The sequence below is a fragment of the Eschrichtius robustus genome, chromosome 15 (genome assembly GCF_028021215.1).
Source record: "Eschrichtius robustus isolate mEscRob2 chromosome 15, mEscRob2.pri, whole genome shotgun sequence".
Taxonomy (NCBI): domain Eukaryota; kingdom Metazoa; phylum Chordata; class Mammalia; order Artiodactyla; family Eschrichtiidae; genus Eschrichtius; species Eschrichtius robustus.
In genome coordinates this window covers 7,012,526-7,020,220 of record NC_090838.1, presented here as the reverse complement: position 1 = coordinate 7,020,220, position 7,695 = coordinate 7,012,526, and positions in this window count along the sequence as shown.

The following is a 7,695-nucleotide window of genomic DNA, read 5'->3' as shown; positions in this document are numbered from 1 at the left end:
GGCGGCGGCGGCGGCGGCGGCGGCGGCGGCGGCGGCGGCGGCGGCGGCGGCGGCGGCGGCAGCGGCGGCAGCGGCGGCGGGTCCAGAGCGGCGGCCCCGACGGGTTGGGTTCGCTTTTCTCGCTCTGAGCCGGCTCAGCGCGGGCAGACAAGCACAGGGCGCCCGGGCTCGGCCTCCCATTGGCTGGCGGCGCGCCGGCACGGGGCGGGGCCTCGGGGCCGGGAGGCTGGCGGCGCTGCCTGATTGGCCGGCGCGCCGGGGCGCCGGGGCGGGGCCGAAGGGAGCCGACGGGGCCTAGCGGCGCGGGCGGGGGTCCGCCGCTCCGCGTGGCCGCGTCAGTGTGGCGCGCCCGGCGCTCGCAGCCTCCGTACTGTCCGGACTGGCAGAGCCGCGAGGCTCCCAGCGCGCACCTGCAGCCCCTCGGCGGTCCTCCGCGCGCCCACGGCAGGGCGGCCAGGCGCTGCGTCCCCGCTCTGCCCCACGGTCACAGCCCTCGGCCGCCCACCCGCGGGACGGGCCGTGCCCTGGCGCCGCCTTCCCGGGCGCTGGGCGCTCTTCCTTCCCCGCCCGCCTGCCCACCCAGGCCACCCGCTCATCCAGTGATGGAGCTTCCCCACGCGGCGGCTGCGCCCCTCACCGGTGCCCGCGGTCCGCCGCTCGGCTGCCTCGGGCACCTTGCCGCCTGGGGTCTGTGGAGCGTCCCGCCCTCCTCGTGCCCCCGCTCACCTCTGAGTCCTCGTGCTCTTACTTACGAGGCTCTGGCTTTTACCCGAGGAAGCTCAAATGTCTCCCTGCTCGTCTTGCCCACCGACACTGTCTGGCTTTAGAACCCCCTGTTCATCCACTTCAGATTGTCCACTATGTGACAGTCACTGGAAGACTGTCACAGTCTCCTAACCCGTTGTCTCCCCCGCCCCCGGTGCGGCCAGCGTGGGTGCCCGTGGCGTGGTCGCCCCACCCTCGCGGGAGCCGCTTCCGTCCCAAGTGCCTGCCCCTCCCCTCTCCTGGGCCCCACCTCTCTGGAAGACCCCACCAGTCTCGAACTTCCATTTCTGCCTACATCTTAGCCCTCTGGGAACCACATCCCGACTTCACCCGCCACCCTGCACTCTCCTCCCCACTGCCGCCCCTCCCGGCACCCCTAGAGCCATCTCACTCCTCTCACCAGCCGACTTCCATTCATTTCCACCCCTACTTACTCCTGGCCGCAGTTGTCCTTCCTGAGCCGAAGCTCCCTTCTCCAGGGTCTGCCCTTCATTCAACAAATATTCTATGCCAGGCACTGTTCTAGATGCTGGGGATAATGCAGTGAAAAGAGGGGACGAAATTCCCTGCCTTCTTCCAGCATCCTTCTTGCGGTAACAGACCATAGACAAAATAAATTGTATGATATGTTAGAAAGTGGCAAGTTCTGCAGGAGAGAAATAAAGCAGAGCAGGCAGCTGGGGAGCAGGCGGTGGCCTCGGTTTTGAAGACTTGAAGGAGGTGAGGCCTTCAGGAGGTGGGGGAGGGGTGGTCCAGGCAGAGGCTCAGCACTGGGGAAGGTGGGGACGCCCAGTGCGTCCGGTGAACAGCAGGAGCCCAGAAGGGCTGGAGGACAGAAGGATAAGGGAGATGCATTCAGGGAGGTAATGGGGGCAGGGAACCCTCTTTGTGGGGCTTGGGTGCCCTTGTACAGCCTTTGGCATCTACTGAGTGAGATGGGGAAGCATTGGAAGGTTTGGAGTAGGGCAGTGACGTGACCTCACTCCTGTTTGAAAGTAAATAACCTGGCTGTTGGGTGGTAGGGGACAAATGTGGGAGCAGGGAGACCAGGCCAAAGATACTTGTTGCTTGGCTTACGGTGGTAGGGTGGAGTGGTGAGAAGTGGTCAAATTCTGGATCTGTTCTGGAGGTAAAACCAACAGGATTTCCTGAAAATCGGATATAGGGTGTGAGAGAAAAAACAGAGAGTCAAGGACTACGAGGTTTTCAGCTGAAAACTGAAAAGAATGCTTGGCCATCATTGAGATGGGGAAGACTGCAGGCGGAGAAGGTCTGGAGGAGGTCGGGGTTTCATTTTGGTCATGTTAATTTCAAGGTTTTTATTAGAGATCCAAGTAGATGTATCAGCAGGTGGTTTGATATGAGCCTGGAGTCCTGGGAGAAGTCAGGTTTGAAATGACATCCGGGAATCATCAGCACAGAGATGGTATTGAGAGCCTGGAGATGGGATGAATCTCTGTGGCAGAGAGAGAGGAAAGAATGGGACCAACACTGGAGGAAAAGGAAGCAAGGGGGAAGGGTGGTCAGCCAGGTCACATGCTGCCAGGAGGTTAAGGAAGATGAGCATTTAGCAACATGGAGGCCATTAGGGCCTTCATTCAGTACCAGCTGATTCCTCATCCACTCCCACCAACTTCCTGCTCCCTGTTCTCTAGGCCTCTTGGGACCTAAACTGGCAACCACAGATGCTTCTCACCATCATGCCCTTCTGTCACTTCCAGTTTCTGTCCTCTAGCCCTGGGTACCACGCTGAAGCCAGGGAGTCTGTTCTTTTTTATTCTTCACTATCTTGTTTAAATAAATTATATTTTTAAAGTGGGCTAACTTAAAAAAAATTAAGTAAATAATAGTACAGGTGGTCCCCAGATACGGTGCAAATCAGCAGAGTTGTGCCACAGACGTGACTCAAGTTGGGAAACAATGTCTCTTTACCTCATCCTTCCCTCTTCTTCCTCTAATCTGTCTCCAGATGTGGCCAGAGTGACCTCTATCAAGCACAAATTTTAGATCATGTCACCTTTTACACTCAGGATAAAGTCCAGACGCCTTAGCACGAGTGTGACTGAACAGCTCCGCCTGCCCTTTTGCAATTCTGCTCCTGCCCCTGCTCTGCTCTGCTAAGAACACTCCCTGCCCCCCAGCCCCTGCTCCTCCTCTTCCTGCTTGGCAAACTCCACTCAAGCGTCCAGGCTGGGCTACGAACCCCTCCCCTTCCTCCAGCTGTCCTCCCCGGCCTTCTAGGCTGGGTTAAGTGGCCTACGTGCACCCACGGTACTTGTGCATCACCCCATCACCACACTTACCACATTCTGTTTGTAATACTCGATTTTCTGTTTGTTTCTGTCTCCACCATAAGTGGGAGCTTTTCAAGAGAGGGCAGGGATTGTACCACTTTCATTTTACTGTCCCCAGCCTCCTGGTATTCACATAGAAGCTGTCCAGGAAGTGTTCACTGGATGGGTATGTTCCTCTGCAGGCATCTCTTCTGGCCCTCAGCCTCCTCCCATCTGGACCACATCTGGGATTGGCTTAAATGACTTTCCTATTGCAGAAGACGCACGACCTCGTGCTTCAGTCCCACTGCCTGATACGCGATAGGCACAAAATAAATATGGGATGACGAATGAATAAATATCAAACCATAAATCCAATAACAAGAACAGTAAAGGCCCGAGGTTATTAGAACTTAGATGTACTAATAAAAAACATTGGGTCTATTTTGTAAATCTGAGTATTGGCTTATTTAGTTTGTCTCCAAGAGCTCTCTAAAATAGAAGTTAAAATCCATATCTATGAGCTCTTGGCAATACCTTCTTTAATTTTTTTACTATTCTTAAAATTATAAAAATAATACATGCTTATAGTAAAAAAAGAAGAAGGAAATGTAAGCAATACAGAGGGTTTAGAGCACAGAGTTGCTCCCTCTTCCCTCCTGTCCCTCTCCCCAGAGATAACCACTGTTACCAGTTTTCGTATAATTTTCCAGATATTTCATATGCATCCACAAACATACATATGTTTTATTTTCTTATACAGTGGGATACATACTGTGCACAGCCCTCCTCAGCTTGCTTGCTTTCACTTACTATAGGGTCTTGCACACTTTCCATGTCAGCACCTACACATCTACTGCACCTTAAAAATGGCTGCATATTATTTCTTCGTATTGATGTATGATAACTAGACCCTATGAGTAAGCAATCAGTGTTTTTTTTAAATTAACAATTCTTTTTAAAATTTTATTTATTTTTGGCTGCGTTGGGTCTTCGTTGCTGCATGCAGGCTTTCTCTAGTTGCAGCGAGCAGGGTCTACTCTTCGTTGCAGGGCGCGGGCTTCTCATTGTGGTGGCTTCTCTTGTTGCAGAGCATGGTCTCTAGGTGCGCGGGCTTCAGTAGTTGTGGCACACGGGCTCAGTAGTTGTGGCTCGTGGGCTTTAGTGCACAGGTTCAGTAGTTGTGGCGCATGGGCTGAGTTGCTCCGCGGCCTGTGGGATCTTCCCGGACCAGGGATTGAACCTGTGTCCCTGCATTGGCAGGTGAATTCTTAACCACTGCACCACCAGGGAAGCCCCTGGGTCCTTTTTTTTCTAAGAGAAGGAGGATCTTTGAGGTAACTTCACAAGTCGTGGGCTTCAGAATAGGAAACGAATTTTGGGCCCCTCTCCCGTAGGAGACCACCTGGTTTTAACAGACTTGTGCAAGTAAAGAGGCGGACCGGGAGGTGGATTGGGAGAGTCACAGACCTGTGTTCTAGTCCAAGTTCTACTGACCTGCTGGGTGACCTCAGTAGAGTCACTTCTCTTTGGGCCTCTGGAAAAGGATGAGGTTGGACAGGTCATCTGGTCCCTTCCAGCTCCAGTGTCCCCCAACTCTAAGAATGGTTGCTAAGAATAGTTCTGATCTTAACTACCCACAGTTTACAGACTGCAGTCCAAGCTCCTAAGCCTGGCATTCAAGTTCCTTCCCAATTTGGCCCCAACCTACAGTTCCAAATTTATGTCCCAGTTAAAAGCCCCCAGTGCCCTGGACCCCATCACAGAGTTCCCTGAATACATCCTGCAATTTCAGGCCCCTGGTTTCCTGTGCTGTTCCTTCTCTCCACCTCACCACCCCCATCCTGCATCTTCTTTCAAGGCCAACCTCCAATGCCATCTCCTCCAGGAACCCTTCCCATCCCGTGCAAATTCCTCCCCCAGCTCCTCAGCTACCCCTGAATAACCACTCATCACGAGCATCTGTGCCTTTTAGTTAATTCAGTTTTGCATGAGTTTGAGGGGATGACTTGAAGTGCATAAGATCTGGATTCAAATCTCAGATCTGCCTCCTGTTTTTACTTTAAGCAGTCTACTTCACTGCCAGTCCCCAGTTTTCTCAACTGTAAAATGAGGAAAACAGTATCAAGTTTTGCAGAGTTACAAAGGATAATGCAGTTATAAAGAATTTCACGCAATGCCTGGCTCAAAGGCCCTGAATGGTTGGCTTCCATCTTCTTTAGAGACCAGCAGGGCAGGAACCCTGTCCCATCCATCCAAGCACTTGTTTGTTGGCCCTGCGACCTAACTGTAGCCTGACCAGCCATTTGCAGGGCTTGTCACAGGCAGGGACCTCACCCTGAAACAGCCCATATTGAAGGGACAGCTGAAGTAGTAGCAAGACGAGGGCACAGCCTCCATGCCTGACACCCAAGAATCTGTACCAGCGAGTTCACCAGAGCCATTGTGTCTCCCCCCGTTTGCCAGTGCCTCTTGTGAGATGAAAGTCATCCACTCCGGACAAACGGGGTGTGGAAGGGAGAGTGTGGAATCTCCACCCTTGCCTCCCAGCTCTGTGATTTAGGAGATTCTGGAACCTCTGAGCCTCAGTTTCCTCAACTGGGGAATATGAGAGATCCCTATCACCAAGGGCGGATAGGTTTGTTTTGTTTCATGAGAAGTGTTTCAAACAATGCCAGACCTATTAGAACTCAATAAACATTAAATGTTCCATCTCCCCATTTTCCTCACTGTATTATAAGCTGCTTAAGGAACAGAAACTATATATCATATTTTTAAAAATCCCTCATCATCTAGCATGGGGATGAGCGCATTACAGAGGATCAACGAGTGTTGTTATTCAGGATGGTAATGACAGTGACCTTCTGGAGGTAGCCGGTGTTCAGAGCAATCACATACCTGAGTCATCTGGTTCTTAAAGCAACCCTATGAGGTAGAGAGGGTTACGCCCATCTTGTAGATGGAGAAACGAGGTCCAGAGAGATCAAACAACATTTTCAAAGTCTCATAACCTGTAAATTTGGGACATGAACCCAAGCATCTCATTTCCAAATCCCACACTTTCCCTCTAGGTGGTGGTGCTGCTGATATGTGAGTATTTCTGCCTGATATTCTGGGGTTTCGCCTGTGGCCCTGTCATAAAACAGCCTGGACACTTTAAATGTGGCAGAGCCATGGCTGGGGCTCCTTGTGACAACATCTGGCTTGGGAGATGGTGTTTGATTGTTCTCTAAGTTGATTCCCAAGCACTGACTCTCCATGTTGTGGTCTCCACACACTCTCTTTTCAAATGTCTTCAGTGGCATTGCTGCAAACGTGCTTGCTCTTGGAGACTTTGCCCCTACCCCACCTTGGCCACCTGTTGGGCCAGGATGACTGTGGTCTCAGGTGAGTCTCGTCCAATACCTGGCCCTCCATCCAGACTCTCTCCCTGTTTCTGAATGGAGGCAGAAGGAGCCATGTCCAGTTAGATGTCACCCTCCTTCTGGCAACTAGAACCCAGATATCTCACATTCTTTTCTTATGGCTTCACTGTAGATCAGTCATTCCAGTGAAGGCTCAACAGTTGCAACAGGAAACCTCTCTTGCCTGTGACTAACGCTGAGTGAGGTGGAGCCATGATGCTTCCTGCCAGTTCAAGAAAACGCCCCAGGCAGGGGGGCTGGGAGGCCCTGGCTCTGCTTACTGGCTCACATTTGCATATTTTACTCTTCGAAGAAAAGGTGTCTAGTGGTAAAACATCTTCAACTATAAAATAATATCCATTTAAAGCTGTAGCATCTCATCAGATTTTAATACAAGAGATACTAATCTCATAGGTAGGAAACCGGGAAAGGGATTGTCACTTGCCCAAAGTTGGCATTTCATGAACTCGGTTTTTATGTGTAGATACACTCACTTTCGTGTATCTTTTCTAAACCATGAGACTATCAATTCCAGTATCTGGAATTCTGAATTACATCTGTTGGTGATAATTAGAGAAAGGAAGATTTAGAGATTGAAAAAAGGAGAAGGGAAAAATCAGGAGAACTTTGCGACAAGCATCAAGAAAGAAGAAGAAGTAGAAATCAGGATTGCTTTCCATGAGGGGAAAGGGACTGGTTGTGTTTGGTCTGAAATTATCGTGGGCATCACTGTGGCTGTATCACTTGGGAATTGGGAGACAGTTGAGCATTACTTACTTAGGTATCCTTCAGTCCTTTTAAGAAAAGTTCCTCAAAGCATCACAAAGCTCCATGGGACTCTACTCTGGGGTCATTGTGGGGATCAGCAGATGAGCTCTGAGAAGAGAAATCAGGGGGCTTCTAACAAGTAGATGCAGGACCAGGCAAAGCACAGGAAATGCTCTTTAGTGTACATATGATCCTTAGTAAAGCAAAACCGACATACAGGCATCTCACTGAAAATGTGTAGAAGAGAAATCCTGCAAAGTTTCTGATGAGCTATGGCGGTAAGTGGAAATTAATTGTATAAACCTCATTATCACCAATTAGATGTGTAAAATCTCCTAAATACGCTTCTCCTATGGCATGTTACATATATCATTTTATCTTTGTGAACTCTATTTTTCATATAAGGTCTCAAGTGTCTTAACCTCAAAATCTCCCACCCAGCCCCAGGTGTATAGGTGCATACTCAACTCACTGTCTGGCAGTCA